Source organism: Meriones unguiculatus, chromosome 2 (assembly GCF_030254825.1).
Source record: "Meriones unguiculatus strain TT.TT164.6M chromosome 2, Bangor_MerUng_6.1, whole genome shotgun sequence".
In the NCBI taxonomy this organism is placed as follows: domain Eukaryota; kingdom Metazoa; phylum Chordata; class Mammalia; order Rodentia; family Muridae; genus Meriones; species Meriones unguiculatus.
In genome coordinates this window covers 55,566,755-55,583,883 of record NC_083350.1, presented here as the reverse complement: position 1 = coordinate 55,583,883, position 17,129 = coordinate 55,566,755, and the positions used below count along the sequence as shown (strand labels likewise).

The 17,129-nt window shown below is 42.7% G+C and overlaps 1 long non-coding RNA gene across 2 annotated transcripts; it reads right to left on the bottom strand.

The window, feature by feature from the left end:
• Positions 1–9,013: 9,013 nt before the first annotated feature.
• Positions 9,014–15,598, bottom strand: LOC132652357 (uncharacterized). Of its 2 annotated transcripts, XR_009589867.1 has the most exons (6): positions 11,952–15,598; positions 11,394–11,499; positions 10,568–10,640; positions 10,382–10,474; positions 10,111–10,193; positions 9,014–9,524 (listed from the first exon to the last, which is right to left on the bottom strand). It is a non-coding gene; the product is annotated as an uncharacterized LOC132652357 (long non-coding RNA). The 2 variants fall into 2 exon arrangements; XR_009589865.1 differs by having other exon boundaries at positions 10,568–11,499.
• Positions 15,599–17,129: the final 1,531 nt, after the last annotated feature.

Here is a 17,129-nt window from a genome sequence, read left to right as displayed (position 1 = left end):
GACCTGGAGAAGGCTGCGCAGCTGTTGTATGCTCCTCCACATCCTGATTTTATGCTTTAGTCGTGGAGTGAGTTCTGTCAGCATTAAAAGATAGTTGAGAGTAGTGGCTGTAGCAATAAAAGGATGCACTAGGGATAGCTTTGCTGACAATACTGTCGGGTGTCTAACACTGCCAAATGGAAGAATCTGGGGGGAAAGGGTAAACAATTTCACTTCCTTTTTCCTACCTTTCTTTTTTTAAATTTCTCTCTTTAAAAATGTCTACAGTTACCTCAGTTCTAATGAAGAAAGTGGAGAGATGAATCAGCGGTTAAGAGCACTTGCTCTTGCAGAGGACCCAGGTACGGATACCAGCACCCGCAGGCCAGCTAGCAACAACCTATAACTTAGGTTCCCGGAAATCTGACTCCCTCTTCTAGCCTCCACTGACGCTGTAGGCATGTATGTGGTACATGTTCAAACCTGCAGGCAGATCACCCATAGACATAAAAAAATTTTTACTTTAAAAATTCACACCTATAGAGTTTAGGTTATCTTCTTTGAAAGAGTCAGCCCACTCTTCTGGTTTCCATTTGTTTTGTTTTTTTTAATTATTACCTCTTTTATATTTGGACTTTACATTGTTTACCCCTTCTCTTTCCTCCCTTCAAATACATATATCTCTCCTTACTCTCTTTCAAATTCATTAGCTCTTTTTTTCATTAATTGTTTTTACATGCATGTATGTATATAATGCCTGCAATATATATATATATGTGTGTGTATATATAATTTCCAAATATAACCTGCTGAACCTGTATAATGTTACTTGTATGTTTTCAGAGCTGACCGATTGGATGGATAACCAGTTGGCATGCTTTTCCCTGGGGAAGGCTGTTTCTCCCACTCGGCACTCCTTAACTATTTGTAGTTCTTTGTATAGGGTTGATCTCTCCTGATCTTTCCCCATCTACTTTAGCCTATCTCTCGCTCTTGTTCAGCTCATGTTTAAGCAGTCAGTCATGTTGGTGAGACATTATGGGTGTAGCTTCAGATATTTCTAAGGAGCAGAGTCTCAACAACAAACTCCCCGATTCTCTGGCTCTTTTAATTCTCTGCTTCCTTTCCTGCAATGTTCCCTGTGTGTGATGGTTTCCATTTCTTGACTCTGTCCAGTCCAAGATGTGCAAATGCATCTTCATATGTCTTTGGTTTACCTTTTCCATGACCTGGAAGCATTATTTTGACTCCTCAATCAGAATACTGACAAACTCATGACATTCCCGTCCGTTCCCTATCTGTTCTGAGCTAGCTTGTGTGTGGCATTCTCTCTCATACACACCTTTCTGGAGACATACCTGCCTGTGACTCCTCGCAGGCCACACCACCAGGATTCCCAGGACTTCTGCTTCCTCCTGCTACTACTTTGCATGCTTTTTCTGTGTTCTGCTAGTCTGAATTGTGACAGTTTACATTGTGAGCCACTGTTAGGGCAGGGTCTTTCTTGTGACCTCTTTTCTAAGGCCCAGCAAGCCGGGTGAATCAGCACAGCTGTCTTCCAGTACAGTAAATGTGCTTAAAGACTTGGTAGATGTCCCTGAAGCCATTGGTAGAAAGCTACAGCCAAGTTGCTGGAGTATAGATGGCTGTTGGGAATTTAGGATGTTGCTATGTAGAGGTCCTTTGTGTGGAAATTAATGTGTTTGCTCTATAGCAACAAATTCAAGAGATGAATGAGGCGGGTGCAGCACAGAGAAAAGGTGAAAACAGCAGATATGCTGATTGGCTGACAGACGATGTCTTTTAGAGACCCTCATCTTGAGAAATTCCCATCTTTCCCATAGGCCAAGACCTGTGCCCTTTCCAAATTTCCCATCCTGTTGGTTTATCTAATGGATTGTTTGGGACTTGAAACTGCCCCCTTTTCTGATGGTGTTGAAAGGGTTAGACTAACTTTGTAACCTGTATGTCTTCTAAAGCCTATAGTTTTGAGTTTTAGGTTCAGATTAAGCTAAAGCCTCTTAGTACCTTTCCAGAGAACAGAGAAATGTGACCCTATCTGTGAGGACAGATATAAAAAAAGCTAGCAAGCAATGACCTTCACTCAGCAAAAAGAACGACCAGACCCTTGTCTTCAAGATACTGTTTCTTAGCAACCAACCCAGATGGCCCCAATTCTTCTGAATAGCTCCTGACCTCCAGCCAAGAGTCCGCAGCCCTAATCTTCAAGGATGAGCTAACCACCCCCACCTTCAATTGCAGCTGCATCCACACTCGGCAGGACTGGCCAAGCTTGAGCACCTAAGACTAACCAGTTATCTTACTTTATAGCTTCCTCATCCAATCCTAAATTGCCAAAATAGCAACTTCAAATTTCCCGCACTTTTTCTTCTAAAAACCTAATGCCTTTGTCTCCCGGTGCTACTCTGCTGACCGGCAGGGGTGACCCCATTGCTCAATGGTTAAATTAAACCTCTTGCTTTTACATCGAGTCATGGTCTTTGGGAGTTTCTGGGAAGGGTGCGATCTTGAACTCCTGAGTTGTGAGACTCCAGGTCTTACAGTGTCCCAGTCACATAAACTGCCGGTAACTTTCCCTCAGAGTTCTGAGATAAGCAGGTGTCACAGACCAGTAGCTAGGAGAGAGGGGCCTGGTGCTTCCTGCCTGTCGTATCTCTTTGATGGACTCCAAGCACACCTCATGCTGAAAATGTTCCACAATTTCTTGTTTAAAAAAAAAAATGTGTTGCTCTTTATGACTCCATCTGCATGTATGTTAATAAAAGAGTTCCATTCCCAGCTCGAATATTGGGAACTCAAAACTACGACAACTTCTCTCACGGGCATCTGAATTCACTTGCTCATGCATAGACATAAATTAATAATCTTTTTAGAAACAGATGCAGGACTATTGTCACAACATGCCAATGGTAATCCAAAACTAATCTTGATGTTTTTCTGCTGTGTGAATAAATTTACTTTGTTCCTCCCATGCACAAAGGGATTAACGAAAATGTGTGTTTTCTTTTTACAGTTACTAATTTATTTTGGCTGTGGGAGGCATGCAGGTGGAGCCATAAGGCAACATGCAATAGCTAAACTTTTTGTACCATGTGGCTCTCTAGCAATTGCCATCGTCATCAGATATTTGGCGGCAAGTACGCCCTGAGCCATCTTGCTGGTCCATTAAAATACTTTTGAGCCACCAGCAACTAAGATGTAGCAAATGAGCCAGTGGGGGTGGCATTGTAATTGTAGCATACACCTGTAATCCCAACAGAGTCCGGGGGCTTGTCAGCATCAGTTCCTTACTGCTTAAAGAAAAAAAAAAAATCGGTGTATTTTGAGAATTTTTCTGTCAGGAAAATAAAAAGCATTGCAAACAATTTAGTGCGGAGCCTAACTACATTTTGTTTTGGGTAATCTTTAGCCTATCAAATAGCTGTTCTTTGTGCTCTCCACCACCTGTGTGAGACCTAACATTCCGTACTATCACATAAAGCTTGACTTAACATCTTGACAACAGAGTTAAAAAAAAAAAACAAAAACCTTTTAGAATGTATTTGCATAGCAAACCCCTAGTTCCCCACTAACCAAAGAGCCAAGAGTGTTTTTAGATAGCATACAGGGCCCAGCATTTTCCCCATCTTGTTACAATCCACCTGCTTGATGTACCCATTAATGTATTGGAAAAGTGTCTTGATTTATGTTTTTATTCTGTTACTATAAAAAGTTTGTGAATTTGTTACCTAATTCTAGCCATGGTCTTTCATACTTGGCTTCAGAATAAACTACATTCTTTATTTATCTATTTATTTATTTATTTTTATTTTTTTTAAGTGAAAGTTGTTTTTTTCATTAACAGCATTTAGGGCATCAATCTGATGGTGAGGTCTTTGATCTATTTGGAGTTGAGTTTTTGCAGGATGAGAGATAAGGATCTAGTTTCATTCCTTCTTTTCATTAATTTATTTAATCACTTTACAGTCTTTTCACAGCCTTTTCCCTGCTCTTCTCCCCTTTTCACCCTCACACTTCTTCCCCATGGGTAAGTTCATCAAGTACATCAAGTCCCAGCAGGACTAATCGCATCCTCTCCCACTGAGGTCAAGCAAGGCAGCCCAGCTGAGGGAAAGGGATCCAAAGGCAGACTACGGAATCAGATAGCCCTTGCTCCAGTTGTTAGGGGCCCACATGATGACCAAGCTGCACACCTGCTACATATGGGTAGGGGGCCTAGGTCCAACCCCTGCATGCTCTTTGGTTGGTGGTTCAGTCCCTGTGAGCCCCCATGGTAATTTCACTTTTTAACATGTAGTTAACCAGTTTGACCACGGCCATTTGTTGAAGATGCTGTCTGTTCTCTATTGTGTAGTGTAAGTTTTAGTTTAAAAAAACAAACAACTCAGGTATGTAAACAGGTTTTTATTTTAATCCTAAGTGTGGGATATGGAGCTGCTCGTAACTGATAATTGTCTCCGGGGGGGTGTGGTCTGTGACAGCTAGTAACAGCCTGGAGGCTCAGGAAAGGGCATGGTCTTTGCCAGCAGCTGTTAAATTCTGAGAGGGTATAAATACCGGAGCCCAGGGACACCTCGAGGGAGATGCTTGGAGAGAGGACTCTTCGAAGGAGAATGCTAGAGAAAGGAAGAAGTCTTTGAGAGAGGAGATGGATGGGGAAGCCCTGGCTGCTGGTCTTGCTGGACCACTGGGTATCCTGATGACTCAGATTGGTACTACTCCAAAGAACCTGGCGACCCTAGACAGCCAGAAGTAGCTGAAGAGGTCTCCTGTCCCTTCTAACCTTTCTCTCCTTCCTAGGCCGAGGGGGTTGGAAGGGAGGTAGAAGCATTAAGGAACCCCAAATAAAAGAGAGTTTAAAAAATAGCTCCTAAAAAAAAAAGGCTTCTACACCACTGTGTAGTGTTGGCCTCCTTATTTAAAAAAAAAAAAAAACAAGTTGGGTGACTGGGTTTATTATATGGGCTCTTAGTTCTATTACATTGATCAATAATTCTGTGAGAGACCAGATTCAAAGGTGCAGACTAGCTTATTATCCAGTGTAACAGCCCTTAAATGACTGAAAGGCCTCAAGCACTAGTAACAATCAGTCAGGTTGGTGCAACTATAGGGAGATATGTGTCGGGGGGGGGGGGCAAAGTCACTCTAGGAGACTTCCATGAAGAAGGGGGAAGCAGTCGCCGCCCTAGCCTTAGATCCATTTTGAGACTTGACTAGTGTGCTGGGAGTCCCTAGCGGATCAACAATGTGTACAGTAGATCAGGATCTTTCGAGGAGATGTAGCTGATGCTTCACTCACCATTCCCTATGGGCCTCCAAATTCCCCACACATATGAAAGTTAAGATTCTTTTTTCAATTTCTGTGAAGAATTGTATTGGAATTTTGTTGCATATTGCATTGAATTTGTAGATTGCTTTTGATGAGACAGCCAGTTTGGAAAGTATCTTGATTTATGACTTTCTTCTGTTACTATAAAATGTTTCTGAAATTATCACCTAAATCTGTGTTCCCGGGCCATGATCACTTCATAATATTAATGGGAGGCCTCTCCATCTTGTATGTTCTTTTTTTTTTTTTCCCAGTGTCCTTTGCTTCCTTTGTTAAATTTCTCGCTCTCTCTTTCCTGTAGCTGGCATTTGCTCCTTTGCGGGTTCCTTTCTCTCTTCCACCCTTCTCCACATTTATTAACCCCCTCACACTAGATAGAAGGGGGGGGAAAAGGATAGAGAGGAAAGGGGGTGCCATTATCATTAGACTACTTCCTGCTGATTAAGGGCATCAAGTTTTTTGGGGCAAGTTTGATCTTCGCCGTCAGGATATCTGTTTCTTATTTTTTTGTTCATGACTATTTGATGAACCACAACCAACAGTCTCCAACCACCAAACAGCCAACAATATCAACCCAACCCCATTTCTTGGAGCCCTAGCATGTATATATCCTCTGAATAATTCCCAGAATTCCAAACATCACACAGTTGCAGAAACTGTCTGCAGCTGGCAAAACCACACCTCTGCTAGAGCAAGAGGCAAATCATTGTCACCTGCTGTGAAGCAGCCTATTAGCCCCACACCTGGGATTAAAGTGAAAACATATTCTTACAACATTTCTGGTTTGGTTTGGTTTGTTTTGTTTTATTAAAGAAGTCAAAATTACCAAATTACCTCTCTCTGTGTGTCTCTCTGTGTGTCTTTCTCTCTCTCTCTCTCTCTCTCTCTCACACACACACACACACACACACACACACACACACACACTGTGTAAGTGGGATTATTTTCTTGATTTCCTACTTGGTATGTTTGTCATTAGTACATAGGAATGCTATATACTGATTTTTGTGCATTTATTGTGTATTCTGCTACTTTGCTGAATATTTATCAGCTACGAGATATTTCTGTGGAGTCTTTAGAGTCTTTTATATATATAATCATATCTACAAATAAAGATATTTTGACTTCTTTCTTTTTTTATCACCTCCTAATTGCTCCAGCTAAGATTTTGTATACCAGCCATGTGGTAGTGACACATGCTTTTGATCCCAGCTCACTGGAGGCAAAGGCAGGTGGATCTCTGTAAGTTTGAGTCCAGACTGGTCTACAAAGTGAGTTTCAACACAGACAAAGCTACACACAAAGAAACCCTATCTCAAGAAAGAAAGAAAAGACTATATACCATATTGAACAGGAGGCAAGATAATTAACATTCTTGTCTTGTTCCTAATTTTAGTGGGAATGTTTTGAGTTTTTCTGTTTAGCTAGATACTGCCAGATGCTGTGTATTGCCCTTATTATATGAGGGATGTGTCAGAGATTCTCTAGGACTTTTGTTGTTAGAGTTTTGTCAAAGGCCTTTTCTACATCTAAGAAGATGACCATTGTTTTCTGTCCTTTAGTCTGTTTTGGGGGTGGATTGAATTTACTTACTGATGTATGTTGAACCATCCCTGCATGTCTGGGATGAAACCAACTTGATGATGGTGCATAATCTTTTTTATTTTTCTCAAATTCATTCTGCAAGTATTTTACTGAGGAGTTTTGCATCCATGTTCATTAGAAATATTGGCCTATAATTTTCTTTCCTTTGTTGTTTTTGGATCTTTGTCTGTTTTTAAAATCAGGCTAATAGTAGCTTTGTAAAAAGAATTTGGAAGTGTTCCTTTCTTTTGTACTTTACACATAATTCGGGAGTATTGGTATCAGTTCTTTGAGAGTCCATGAAGTCTACCCTGAGTCCATCCTGGGCTGTTTTAGTTGGGAGGCATTTGTTTGTTTATTCATATTTGTTTGATTGGCTGGTTAGTTGTTTTTTCAAGACAGGGTTTCTCTGTGTAGCCCTGGCTGGCTGGCCTCAAACTCATAAATCTGCCTACCTCTGCCTTTCAAATGCTGGAATCAAAGGATTTTATTTTATTTTATGTGTATACATTGTTTTGCCTGAATTTATATCTGTGCAGCACCTGCATGTAATGCCAGTGTAGGCCAGAAGATGGTACTGGATCCCTTGGAACTAGAGTCACAGATGGTTGTGAAACACCATGTGTGTGCTGGAATGAAATTGAGAACTTTGGAAGAACTTTTGAGCCATCTTTCTAGTCACTAGTTGGGGGATTTTTCATTACTGGCTCTAGCCCATTGAATGTCATGGGTCTATTTAAATTGTTTTATCTTGATTTAGCTTTGGTAGGCAAAATATGTCTAGAAATTAATCCTTTTAGACTTTTGAGTTTGGTGGAACATAGGTTTTTAAAAAGTATGTCTTTATGATTTCCTGCATTTCCTCAGTGTCTGTTTTGATGTTTCCCCATTTGTCTCTAATTTCATTCACTTGGATTTTCTCTTAGTTTGGCTAAAGGTTTGTGAATCTTGTTAATCTTTCAAAGATCACTGGCAGCTAACCTTGATTGTCAACATGACTGTTTCTGGACTCAACGATAGAGCCGTTGGGAACACCTTGGAGGGAGTTTACTGATTGGACATCTGGGGTGGGAAGACTCACCCCAATTCTGGGCCACAGCTGGTGGCAGCCCACCTGAAAGGACATGGAAGGAGGAAGCTTTTCCTTTGCCTTCTTGCCCTCACTTTCACTGGTAAGGTCATCCATCCTGCTGCTGAGGCATTCTTTCACTACTATTAAAACCTATTTCTTCCAGATTCCGTCGTAGCCTGAAGACCTAGCTGAGATACCTAGCCTGTGGACTACTGGATTCTTGGACTTTGCATTAGGAAACAAGCATTGTTAGAATATCTGGACCACAGATATTTAAGCCACTCCAATAAAGTGTGTGTGTGTGTGTGTGTGTGTGTGTGTGTGTGTGTGCATGTTCCCTTTAGAGAAGGGTCACAATTAGGAATTGTGTCTGAGGAGACTTATTTTGTTTCGAACAGAGGGTGTAAAATTCCATTCCTAAAAGTGTTAGTGATAATGGAGGACTTTGTTTGTTTGTTTTAATAAGAGATTAAAGGGAGCTAGGAAAGTAGTTCTGTTGTAAAATGTTTGCTTTGGAAGTGCAAGGACCTGAATTCTGTCCCCAAAACCCATGTACAAGCCAGATGTGGTGGCATGTGTTTATAGTACCAGCGCTGAGGAAACAGAAACAGTAGATCCCTGAGGTTTGCTAGTCAGCTAGCTTATACGATTAGGCAAGTACCAGGGCAATAGACAACATGTCTCAAAAAGGAAAGTAAGAAAAGAGAAGAAAAAGATGGTGAACGGTACCTAAGGATCAATACCTGAGATTGTTTTCTGACCCTCACACACAGTCACACATGTATCCACATGTATGTACAAGCACAAACACAAAGAGAGAACTGAGTGGCTCCATGACAGCAACAAGAAAAATGACAAAGCACATAGAAATACAACAAAGAAAAGGAGACAGCCTGGAAAGAGCCCCTGGGAGGTTGGAGGTCTATGCATAAATACTGGGCTCGACCGACACAGGAGAAATCACAAGATGTCTCAGCACTGGAACCATTTTTCAGTGCACCAGGGTTGTCTAGAGGAAAGAATGGATATGTAGTAAGAAGGTGTTTATTAGACCGAATTACATGATATGGTCTAGGTAGCCAACAGCAGCTGCTTCACACCAGAGAGGCGGAGTCCAAGAGGCTGGCTGGCTGCCTCCCCCTGAAGAAGCCTGCTCTGATATGAGGGGAGGACGCAGCAGCAGCAGCAGAGCTGAGCGTGTGGAGAGTGGAGGGAAGCAGGAGAAAGCAGAGCTTACTTCTTCAGAGCTTACTTTATCAGGGCTGCCACCAGAAGGCTGCACCCACACACAGGGTGGGCCTTTCTGCTTCAAATAATCTGACCGAGAAAAATCCCTCCCAGGAGTCCAGCAGCTTGCCTTCTGGTTGGTTTCCGATCCAGTTAAATTGACAACCATGATTATCCATCAAACCCTCCCAGGAGTCCAGCAGCTTGCCTTCTGGTTGGTTTCCGATCCAGTTAAATTGACAACCATGATTATCCATCACATGTCTGCCTCTCGTCAACTTGACACCTGGCCACTTCTCCTCATATCATGCTCTATTTCCAAATGCAATGCATAATAAGGTCATAATTCTTCCTAACATGATATGATGGCCTCATGTACAACCTCAAACATATTATTTCTTCCCAAGAATGTTTAGTCTTTCATTGTCACATAACTTAAATTTGATAATACAGATTTGCAACACTTAACCACTGATATTATTTCAGTCAGTGTTGTGCAACCTTATAAACAAATAAAGGAAAGAAAACACCAATATCTGTTTACTGTGTGTGTGTGTGTGTGTGTGGCAGGGGGTGTCTTCACAAACACATTCTGAGCAGAACAGGACTGTGCTGGCTAGTGTTTTGTAAACTTGAGACATAAGCTAAAGTCTCACGAGAAGAGGCAACCTCAGTTGAGAAAATGTCCCCACAAAATTGACCAGTGGGCAAGGCTGTGCAGGCATTTTTCCTAATTAATAGTTGATGTGGGTGGCCCCAGATCACATAGGACCGTGCCACCCCTGTGCAGGCAGCTGTGGATGGTATAAGAAAACAAGCCATAAAAAATAAAATAAAATAAAATAAAAAATAAAAAAAAGAAAGAAAGCCATAAGGAGCAAGCCAGAAAGCAGCACACCTCCACAGTCTCTGCATCGATTCCTGTCTCCAGGTTCTTGCCTTGAGTTCCTTCCCTGACTCCTCCGGATGGTGGATTATAAACTACGAGAAAAAACAAACCCTTTCCTCTACAAGATGCTTTTGGTCATGGTGCTTTTATCACAGCAATAGAAACTCAAACTAAGACATAGACAAAAACCCTTATGTCAATTAGAGCCCTCATTACTGTAACTGATCCCGTGTGTGGCTTTACCTAGCTCATTCCACTTCCCATTCTGCATTTCACCTACCCTCAGCTGGCATCTCAGCAGATTTTGGTTCTTTGTAAGAAGGGGTGACCAGCACCTTCATTCCTGATGGCTCTAGGCCACTAAACAGCCAACCTGGATTGGGTGATTGGATTTTTTTCATTGACATGGTAACACCAAGAGACATCCTAAAGGATTTTCTGCATTTCAGTCATCTGCATTTCTTACCTCCATTGTGGAGACGCATCCAGTTTTTCCTTGAAGTCTGGGTCAATCATATGTCCTGTTGTTCCTTTTTAGACTACTGGTCCAATGGTATGAGGAGCCCAAGTGGCCAGAAAGAGGAGGAGTCTTAGCTTCCAGTTTAATGGAGCATTTGCTGTGCCTCGTGCCAGAAGCACACTGTCCTTCTGGAGCATAACTTTTGGCTCGCAGAACACAAAGTCACGAAAACAAGAAAGACAAGTTCTGCTAGTGGACTTCTAGTCATGACAGTAAGAGAGGAACTATTCTGGTTTCCTTTGATCCCTGGACCCATGCATCTTGCCTATATGAAAATCAGTACCATCTACCATATACAGACTCTGGAGAACCCTGCCCCAGCCATGTAGGCTATTGCCACATAATTGTTGCTGTACTGTGTTTTTAAAAGATTTTTCTGAGCCTGGAAAGATGGCTTAGTGGTTAAGAGCACATCTTCCAGAGGACCTGGGTTCAATTCTCTGTCGACTCACAACTGTGAGGATCTGACATGCTCACACCAAACACATAAAATAAAATAAATTTAAAATAATTTTTCCCATAGGTCTATCAAGCCAGATTCTTCAGGATGGCAGGGACATGATAAAATGATAAAACCAGTCAATTCCATGAACTGGGCCCACTGCTGTACTTCTTGGGCCTTATTGCTCCCTGGTCAGAAGCAGTGTTGTGTAGAATACTATATGTGTGGTAGTGAAGGAAAGGCGGATTCATAACCAGAATAAGCATCTATTCAAGGAAGGGCAAAGTGATACCCTTCCAGGGTGGAAATGGAAAAATGGGGTGAACTTACCATGGGGTCCCTGCTTGGTCACTCTGGCAGATGGTCCTGTAATTGGAGTGCTGGTGTTCACCTAGGGGATCACTGACTTTGTCTTGTAGGACAGAGAATTGCATGTCTAGGAAAGAGCGAGAACTGAGACACAGAGAAAGCGAAAGCTGTGTTTTACTGAAGCAAGCAAACAGCTCCCTTTGGAATGGGAAGGATGGGAAGGGTTCCAGGGCCGGGAGTTTGCTAACAGGCCTCTGGATTGGGTGTTTTATAGGGCACCCTGTCCTCCCCTTTCGTATATTGGTCCTGTTAACAGTCCTGTTGTAGAGTGCGGCCTGTGGGCTGTGAGGTACTGAGCGATTAGGATGTCCACGTGAGATCTGTCTTTTGACTACGCTCAATTTATTCACTCAAACATTCCTTATAACACTGATAAGCTATAATAACACATATATAATACTTGTAGTCACAATATTATATTAATGAAATTAATATAATTCCATATATAAAATATAATACCTTAAATATAAATATAAAATATATAATACTTTATATACTAATATAAATGTTAAACCGCACCTCACCAAGTGGGGAACAGCTGTTGGGACAGAAATGCTGCCGCAGGGTTCCACTGGGTAATCTTTTCTGGTGACGATGCTTCAGAAGCTCGCAGGCCCAAACCACATCCGCCATGAAGTCCTTCAGCTGTGGCAGGCTGTGGGGATGGCACCAATGGAGGCCCAGGAGGTCCCTGAGAGTGTCGGCCAGCAGCTAACACTGACAAGTGGGCGTGGGTGAGTCCAGCGATGGTGCAAATTCAACAGTCACTGAAGCCAGGCCACCACACACAGAGGCCAATCTCAAGGCTTCTCGCCGATGGGCAGCAACATGGAGGCTAAAAAGCTGTGTCTCAAGGGCGTGGCATAGCGATCCTGGAGACCTTTCCCAAAGGTCCAATTTTCGTCGTATCATTGGGCGGTAGCTTCGCCTTATCAGCGTTCACAGCTTGGGGCTAGTTCACCAGCAAATCGGTGCTACCTTGGAGTTAGTTCATTAGCACAGGAAGGGCTGTCTTGGGCTTAGCTGTATCTGAGCGGCCATGTTGTCAGTCCATTACCACGTCACAACTTGCTTCTGACGCCGAGCTTTTACTGAAGCTGCTGGTGGCAAGCTTCTTACAGGCATTACATTATGCCAAGTGACACAAGATGTTTTTTTTTAAGTGTCACAGAACGGTTTTGCTTATGTTCCTACCACATGCTGCACCTTCCTACTGTCTCTTCTTGAAATGGCTTCTGAGAAGAGAAGCTGTCACCCTGGGGAGCCCGTTCTTTCTTTCCCTGTCTCCCTACATCCCTGTAGCTGTCCCCCAGTGCCTTACAGAGGGCTCACTGTTCACCTCTGCTGTTGGCAGATCTGGCACTCAGCAGGAGCCCTAGCTAGGTTAGCCAGGGTGAGCGGGAGTCTATGTTTTTGGATGCATGCATAGCTTCCACCTCTGCCCCCATGGCCACTTTGTTCATGGGTCTATTGGGCAAGGACAAGGACGGCCTGAGAAAGAAGCTGTGGTCGTTTGACTGAGAATGACCCTGAACCTGGCTGTCTAAAGGCTTGGTCCCCAGTTGCTAGAACTATTTGGTGAGGGTTAGAAGGCGTGCCCTTGTTGGGGGAGGTGCGTCACTGCAGGTGGGCTTCAAGCTGGTGCTCTCTGCATTCTGCCTGTGGATCAGATGCAAGCGCTCAGCTCCTGCTCCAGCACTACACCTGCTGCCCGCTGCCTTGTTCCCAGCCCAGTGCTCATGGACTCCAGTCTTTCTTATATAAGTCGGTCATGGTGTTTTGTCGCGGTAATAGAAAGGTAACTGAGAAGCTGACTCTTCATCAAGTGGGTCGTCCTAACTCCTTGATTACTGAACTCTTCCTCTGCAGAAGTGACCTTCGGATGAACATCTGTATGAGACACATGTATCTTCACAGCCTTTGTCAGTTTGGAGAGACACACTGGAAAAACTTCTTTCCTCAATGTCTTTCTTACCAAGTTTTCAGTCATGCTCTTTTCAAGTCCCTTGGCTACAGCCTGTGAATGAGAAAATTCCTGAAAAGGAGTTATGGCTGATAGGGCTGGAGAGATGGCTCAGTGGTTGAGAGCACTGGCTTGGTCTTCCAGCAATCCTGAGTTCAAGTCCCAGCAACCACAAGGTGGCTCACAACCATCTATAATGGGATCTGATGCTGTCTTTTGGCATGCAGGCATACATGCAAACAGAAAACTCATGTGTGTGTGTGTATATATATGTATGTGTAAAGCTATGACTGACTGTGAAAACAAAAACAAAATGAAAAATAACTCTTAGAAAGCATCATATCTGCAGAGACTGATGGAATGACTGGGTTTCAGTACCTATGAGAAACTGGAATTTTTTAGATTCAGTGGCTAATTTACCTTGGGCTAGTTTTAACCTTCTGGAAGAGTTATATTCCTTGCCTCACTCTGTATCTGCACTACCTCCTTGTGCTAAGTTAAAACCTCTTAGAAGCTATTAGCAGATCACTGGCTTCCATCAATCCATGAGCTAAGAATTCGTCAGCTCACATCTTGGGCCTAGAGACTAGCTCCCCACATCTTGTGCCCACCTCTCTGGTGTACCCACCAATGTATTTTAAAGTTGCCTTGATTTATGACTTATGACTTTCATTATTCTGTAATACTATTTAAAAACAAAAACAAAACAAAAATATGTGAAATTGCTTCCACATTGGAACATGGAAAATTGGTGCAACAGAAATCTGTGTTCCCTGGCCATGGTCAGTCACAATGGCTCCAGAATAAATTCTCTCTTCATCCCTTTAAGAGAAGTGCTGTGGTTGTTACATTGACAAGCTCGAAAATCGCTAAGCAATCACATTTCTTCTAATCAAGATGATTTCCTCAGCCAAAATGAACCCATCAGACTGAGAGTTCAGGAGCCCCAGCCCCCTCAGAGTTCTCCCACACAAGTTCAAGGGTCCCGTTCTTTAGTAAGCGGTACCCTCAGTTTAGCTGCTGACACCCTCCAAGGCTGGACTGCAGTTTTGTTTAAGTTGGATAATTGTATGGTGAGGGTTTTAGTTTTCGTTTGCTTTTTGGCAACGTGAACACTGTGGCTGCTGGAGGAGAAAAGATTCTTTTCCAGAGCGACGGACGGAGCCAGTTATTTACTTATTTTTAATCACTGAACATATTATTTCCTTTTTCACTTTATCCAGAGATAATAGAAATAACTAGTCGACATTATTCTTCGCTTTCCCACAAATGGTCATAAGATTTTTAAAAAATGTTTATATATGTATATGTATATGTATATGTATATGTATATGTATATGTATATGTATGTGTGTGCTCTATCTGCACATACACCTGCAGGCCAGAAGAGGGCATCAGATCACATTATAGATGGTTGGGAGCCATCATGTGCGAGCTGGGAATTGAACTCGGGACCTCTGGAAGAGCAGACAGTACTCTTAACCACTGAGCCATCTCTTTAGCCCCAGTCAAAAGTTTTAAATGCAGATCCGCAAATTCTTTGCTCCTCACAAGAGATGAACCAGGAGTATCTAACGCATTTATCTTGCATAGTGATTTAAAGGGTTTGCACCACGGGCTTTCAGTGCCCTGCATGATACCAGGAGAATCTTTAGGAATCTTCTGTTGAGCTGGAGACCTAGCTCCAGATACCATCAAGTCATCCTTACAATTCTCTCTTTTTAAAACCCACTCTTGGGGCCACAGTAGTCTGTATTAGTCGGGGTTCTCTATAAGAATAGAACTAATAGAGGGGTGACTTGCTCCTGCGGTTGCTCAGTCCCCAAAGCAGATGCCTCAGCCGTCCCAACCTGGTGTTCTCCAGACCTGGAGGCTCCCTGACGGCTGCTGCTCTTCAGCCTGCACCAGGAGACCAAAGAAGCTGCTTTTAGTAGCAGCGAAGAAATCAGTGAAAGCAGGGTAGATGAACTTTACCAAGAGAGAGAGAGCAGGCAAGGAAAAGCAGGGTTTCCTTCTTCCACATCCCTTTATCTGGGCTGCCACCAGAAGGTGCCATCTACAGTTAGGGTGAGACTTCTGCCTTAATGGGAGAAGAAAAATCCCTCACAGGAACGTCTAGCAGCTTGCCTGTTAGTTGATTCCAGATTTAGTCAAGCTGATAACCATAATACCCAGAGACCCACAATCTCTGACCAAACATTCCCTAAACAATAAGATACTCCAGTGCCAAAGAACTTTAAGGAAACCAGACTTTAAAATAAAATCACAAGTATCCCTAAGGGCCTGGAAGACCACGTGCATGCCCAAGGCAACATTATGAGAAGCGATCAAAATGAGGAAGTCTGGTATTTAGCTATAGTTGAACATAAGGGAGACAAAACAAAACAGAATAAAGCCATAGTTGCAGCACTCAAGCTATTATATGTGTATCAGCAGTACAGGGTAAAAAAAAAAACATTTTTAAAAAAACATCTTATATATACACAAACAAACAAATGAAAAACAACTTACTTTGGGGGTCTGGGGAGATGGCTTATTCAGTAGAATGCTTGTCTTGTAATCATGAAGACCCGAGTTTGATCCCCAGAACCCAGGAGAGAAAAAAACAAACAAACAAAAAAGCTCGGCATTGTGATGTACAGCTGTAACCCCAGTACCAAAGAGACAGATAGGCAGATCCCTGGGCTTGTGGGCCAGCCAGACTAGAGCACTTGGTGAGTTACAGGCAAGCAAGAGACCCCTCCTAAAAACAACAGCAGCAATAAAAGCAAAGGTAGATGGTTTCCGTGGAACAACAGCAGGTTGGCCTCTGCTTCAAAAGAACACACGTGGTCACATATGCACACACAAATCTGCCCAAGCTGCACAAGAGGTCTTACATGCAACTTTTTTTTTTTTTTTTTTTTTACCAGTAAATAGCTTAGACTTTGAGTAAACTCTATGTAGCCAGGCTTAAGGAGGAACACAACACTGCCTTCCAAGGCTGTCTCCTTTAGAAGAAACAGTCTTCATAAAATGACTTAATCAAACCACAAATAAAATAAAGAAATGACAAAGCAAATCTCTGCCACCAGTTGCCATGGGAATCCGTTATTTAGGTTAGCCACAGTAGTTAAAATGTCCAGCTAGTCATGGTGGCTCACTCCTGTAATTTTAACATCTGGGAGGCTGAGGCGGTAGGTTACTTGGGATTGTGGACAACCTGAGCTATACAGTGAGTCTCAGGTCAGTCTGGGCTACAGAGTGAGACCTTGTCTCAAATAGTCAAATTTTCCTAGTTTCAGGGGATTAGACATTTCAAGCTCCAAAGGCTTCTAAATGGTTCATATACATACACTCAGATACACGCACATAACATTTAAGATAAAAAATAAAGCAGCAAATACAAATTGCTTTTTTAGGGAGCTAGATGTTGAGACTTAGATGTCTTTGCTACTTACACAAATTCAATTCACAAGTGTTCAGGATTTGAATTTCTTTGCAGGCCCAGAGTGAGCTGTTCAGCATAAACATAGGTCGCCAGCACAGGAAACTGAAACTGTGCTAAAGGTTTAAAACAACTTGCTTTCGACAAATATTTACTGGGCAGCACTTCTGAATGGAGTCCTGTTCTTGGTCCAGAGAGTGGGGCCAGCAAGAGGAAAGGAGGTTGGCATTCTGGCCCACAGCTTATTTATAACTTACTGGCTGGTTGTTTTCCACAGCATGGCAACACAGTATCATCTCCCTGTTCT